The sequence below is a fragment of the Bacillus rossius genome, chromosome 1, assembly GCF_032445375.1.
Source record: "Bacillus rossius redtenbacheri isolate Brsri chromosome 1, Brsri_v3, whole genome shotgun sequence".
NCBI lineage: Eukaryota > Metazoa > Arthropoda > Insecta > Phasmatodea > Bacillidae > Bacillus > Bacillus rossius.
The window spans coordinates 147853822-147859496 of NC_086330.1; positions in this window are offsets into that span (position 1 = coordinate 147853822).

The window sequence follows — 5675 nt, forward strand, 5'->3', positions numbered from 1 at the left end:
TATATCTAACCACTTTTTAAATCCAACATTGTACTAAAAATTTGGCAAAATTATTTGGCGAATTAAATTAAAAAAAACAGATATTTTTTCGTAATAAATTATATTTGGGTTAGTTTTATAGATGCGACTGATTTAAATCAGTGAAGTAGCGTCAGTACAAGTGAGAATACAAGTTTTGAAAGTTTGTATCGTAAAAAATCGTGAAAAATATGAAAACACAATTGAAATTTAAAAGAACATTGAATTACATGCTATTTAATACTACTTTTTTTTTCATTAGCAGAAAACTAGACACAAAAAGAAAATACAATTGAAAGGACCACCGTGGGGCCCTGCTAAAGGTGAGGCACCCTGATAGTGGTGAAGCCCAGTGCGGCTGCCGGCACGCCCAGCCCTGGAGCCGCCCTGGCTTGCAGCACGTGGCTTTCATGTCCCAGAAGTGCGCTGTTCCATTTACACGCGAGTGTTCCAGAACCTTCTACTCGTTGCCAGTTTTCTTTACACATGTACTGATTTGCAGCTTTGACTGCTTGTTTCATACAATAGAACTCACCGACTCCTTGTATGTTTTCTGCTTTTAAGTTTCCCGTGTATTGAGTGTCAAAAATCTTATAAATTTAAGTATGTACAAAAACATTTCTCATGATAAAATAGTGCGCATAAAAGTTAGGAAAGATTCACTTTAGTTAGACTGTGAAAATAAAAATGAGCCTCAATTTGACAACACTTTAAGGTCTATATATATATATATATAAATAAATAATTTGGCACATTCATGCACTGAAATGCGAAGCATTATTTTTTTTCATTATAAGCACAACCAATTATTTTGTAGTCGCAACGAAACCACTCATTAGGTACAAGAATTTCCTGTTACTAATAATCCACTTCGTAGATACTAAATCAATTGGTTTTAAATCAAAATATTTTGTATGGGCTATATGGGCAACAATATTTTTTAAAAGAAAATGAAAAGTATTTTTTTTTTTTAGAACGTAGAAAAGGCGTGAATTTCTGTGAATTAGAAATCCAACCGCAGTTAATTTTATTGGACGTTTTTATTAGCGAGGGAAAGAATATAGTTGGGAAATGTAAGATTTTTCATAGGATTGGGAGGGGGGAGGTAGGTAATATTTATAGCCATCTAGGTGCTAACTCTGATAGCGACCCCAGGTTTTAATCTTCGAGGATTTAAATCTGTGGTTATGATCAGCGTGAAAAAAACTTACAGAAATAACATTGATATTGAAATTATAAACATTTGATTAGAACTACTGTATAGTTTTGTCCTTCCTATTTCATGAAATATTCATGTTAAAATCTTGCGGCCGTGTCCCGACACAGCCTACTCCAATTTACTGTGTAGTCGTGTTTATATTCTCCGTATTAAAGTAAATTATCACATTAAAGTTAAATGTTCAGTGGATTTTCATATTATTAATGCGTGAGTTTACCTTGATGGTAGCACGAAAATTAATAGATATAATTGGATACCAAAATAAGTATGTGATACAAGTATATCATTATGGCCGGCGACGTTTACAGTCTAGATATTTTTAACTGTGGGGTTCGGATCGTCCTACGTTAAGGGCTCCGCATAGTCAGGGGTGTGTTTGGGTTAGTGAGGCTGGATGATAGGTGCGACGCTCGCTGGTGTTACTATCACGATATCGCCTCTAAGAACAAGGCTCTGTACTGAAGCACAGTCTTCTCGTCGTGTACTGGGCTACTGAGATTCGAGCGGCGAACATAACATTAGATGGAGGAGAAATAGAGCTAAAGATGCAAGGCAAGTCCCTTGAGTGCGTTAAAGAATATGTACCGGGTGTTTTATGCCTAATAATTAGTTTGAAAACCACACATTTTGAAATCCACCCTCAGCATATTCTGCTGAATGTTTTTCGTAAAGCGACACCACTCGGATATCTGTAGAAGGTTTTTAAAACGCTTGTATTTTGTTCTAAAGCTCTGCACACCGCAATGTGTGTTCAGGCAGACTGGGCTCGTCAGGGGGATTAGGCCTTTCCGTCTTGCAATTCCATATATTTTGATACCACTTGCAATATCGCTTACGTGCTTTTTTTGACATGGCATAGGACTTAGCTTTGGCTACTTGTTGCAGTTAACATTTGTGATATAAAGGTATTACCAAGACATTTGCAGTCCCCGCGTTATATAATAAGTTTTAATTTTTTTTTTCCTGCGGCTCTTACATACTAGAGCCTGACAGTAAATACGTGGTTGCAACAAGATATTGAAGATTTGGGAGATATGATTCATGCCATGATATGGCAAAACATTTTATTAATAGTTCAAAATTTTAACTACGGCAAAACTATGGAAAAATTGAAGATGGTAGGGCCTAATCCCCTCTCAGTATTAAAGTTTCGCTGGTGCGCCCGACTGCAGCGGCAGGAACACGTCTCGCGGTCCCTGACGCTAATATTTCGCGGCACGCACCTCCGCTAATCTCGCCCCCCACCATCGCCATGGCGGAGGGGGGCAGGGAGGGCCGCGCAGGGAGCCAACGTGACGGCGCAAACATCCCCGCGCAGGCAGCGCTGCGTCAGCCGGACGGAAATATGATCCGCCGCCGAGGGGAGATCTTGTCACCGGAGGGATCGGGCACGCCTCGCGAGTTCCAGTATCAGCCAGGCTGCAGGCCAAACCTTAAAAAACACGTGTTCGTGGCCGACACGCGCGTTACACAGATAACAGAGATAGGGAATTTTTAGAGTAGCTACTCTAATATTTGAAATACGCTTAGTCATGCGTTTAAATATATATTTTCTTCATTGTCTGTCCACATCATCAATGGAATTTAAGAATGAACTAATAGGTTTATGATAGCTAAAAATTATACAAAATCCTATTGGAAATGTCTGTACATTTTGTCGCAATTATAATGCGAAAAACGAGTAGCGGAAGAAAGCAAAATGTAATTCAAAAGTATGAAAACGTATTGGAAGAAAGTGTATGAAATCTTGCGCTGCTGCTGCCACCTGTAACCGGAATTAACGCAGCGCTATCAATCATTATTCGTTACATACTGTTACGAGTGCGGAAAACATGTTTGTAAGGATAGACCAATTAATTTTTACAGTTTTATTTGATACTAATATTTACATTACTAATTAGATCACCACACATAATGTCTGTTCACAAATAACTAAGTATCTGTCCAGTCCACAGTCCACAGTTCATACTCCTCACTGGAGATAGGCTCAACAGTGGTTCGCCCCTTACCACGCTCCTGTCCACACACAGTCCGACAATCAAAACACGAAGTGGCGTATCTGTAAAATGCCAACTTTTCAGGAGAGCAAAAATAAGAAAAGCACCTATGTTTGAAGTGCTATACCGCACAATCCCAAACTAGAAAACCCTTCATTTAATTTTTTATATATATTTAAGATGTCTGACTTGGGTTACCTATAATTACTTTATTTATTACAAATTTATATTTTAAGATTTATAATAAAATATAAAAAATGTTGTAGTTACGCCACTTCGTGTTTTGTTGTTTTCATTCATTGCAGAGTTACGCCGCGAAATAAAACATTTAAATAATGAAAAATGTTCAAGTTTTATTACTTATAACAATACAAATCGTTTGTTAGTACAAACACTAAAGGTTATTAGGAAAGTATATCATATTAGCAGTAAATAACTCAATCACTCAGCATTAATTATTGGGCCTTCTTCACACAGTGTATTATTAAAAAAAATTTTTAATCGAGTAGCTTCACATAATATGTTATGGTTTTAAAAAAGTAGAGGTTTGAAAACTGCTTACATAAAAATTTTTACTATAGTGAAACTAACATGTATACATTGAAAAATCTACACTCTTAAACAAAAATTTCTAAACAACAAAAACTAGGCAAAATAATTATTATCAGAACTACAATATCCACTTAGTGATACTCAACTTTGTTGGTTTCATAAAATAAAAAATTTGTTTTAAAAAAAAGTAAAATAAAATAACCTGATGTCAATTTCAATAAAAACAGTACTGTTTAGCTTTAAAAACCATACAAAATGATAAAAAAACTTATCTTAACTAAATAATATTGATTGATAAAATATCAATAACAAAGAAGAAACACTAATAACGATATTCAAGTTTCATCTCTTCTAGACAACAATCTTTGAAAAGTTAATTAGGTAAGGACCTGTAATAGTTCTGAAACTCTGCAGCCCTTACAACGGGAGTAGGTCCTTCGCAAAGTGATATCAGATCCTTGAACTTTTCTTTTGTTATAGCCTGCGGTAGAACGTTGAGACGATCTAGGGGCATCTTCAGGTTCTTGTCAGCATCACGTTTTAAAGTAAATGACCTGTACGTTTCATCAAGATGGCTGTTCTTGAAAAAAACTGTTGTAGGATGGTCTTTCTTAAAAGCATACTCTACCATGTTAGGCCAATTTATGGGTTGTCCTTTTTCGTTATCCTCTCGAATGGTGAGAATGCGCAGTTCTTTGGAGAGTCTTTTAAAGTCCAAAAAGTCCCTTGTTTCCATTTGATGGACTATGTAAGGATGCGCCCTTCTGGCGAGTTTAATTATTGGTACCAGCTGGGAAGGAACAAACAGATCGCCTGCTTGATTTATGGCATGGCCAATCGCACTGTGAGCAGCATCACCTTCATTTTGACCATGGTAAGGTTCAAAAAATCTCAAACTAATTTCAGAAATGTTAGAGCTATTGAACAAAAAGTAAAGGAACATTGCAGGCAGAATACTATTTTTGTTCTGGCCAGAACAGCCATCAGCAAACAAAGTCACTTTTTTGCCTACGTTGTTTTTATCATGCTCCTTAAGCATGAGGAATATGCAAGAAGCAATTTCAGATGAACCTCTTTTACTTATTGACTCATTCCAAGTAAAACAATGACAGTCCTTGGTTCCCAAGTCGTATATTGTAAAGTTGTACACTGATAAGCGTCTTTTATAAAATACGGCGCTCTCGTTGGTTTTCGGCAAGAAGATTACTTGCTGAAGGTCAAATACTAAACAAACATTAGTTTTGTTTTCAATTGCTGCTGCTTTACACCTTTCCTTTATTGCTCTAACTTTTGTTTTTTCCGCAATGTGTTGGTCATACCTCTGTTTAATTCTGTCCTTTGTGTCTCCATCGCCTGTCTTGTAAGTCATACAGAGAGTACACATATCTTTTTTACGATGATGAAAACTTAAATTTAAACTTCTAAAAATAAGTCTGTATAACCCGATGCTGCCCTTGTTGGCGTTGGGATCTTCACTTTGGTAAAGGTTAAACATTTTTTTAATATTCAAATCATCATGTAGAAATTCTCTGGTTGTATTAGCCCTGCAGTAATGCGCTTCTACTCTTGGAAATCTGTTGATGTGATCGGTCATTCGCTTACGAATATCTGCATCTCTAGCTGCTAGGGTTTCCTGTCTTCCTCCACGCTTTTCTGGTTCTAAAACACCTGTCTCTGCTACTTTTCCAACAGCTGTTCTTGCTGTTCGTTCACTAATACTAAGAGTATTAAGAAAAAACTTTTTGCACACTGCTTCTTTTTCATTTTTTAATGTTAAAAAATACTGTTTTGACTGTGCTCTACGACTGTCGCCAACTGTAGTTTTGCGTTTTGTTGCCCCTGACACTATGTGTCTTGCAATGAACTCTCGTTGTAATTGAAGACTACCC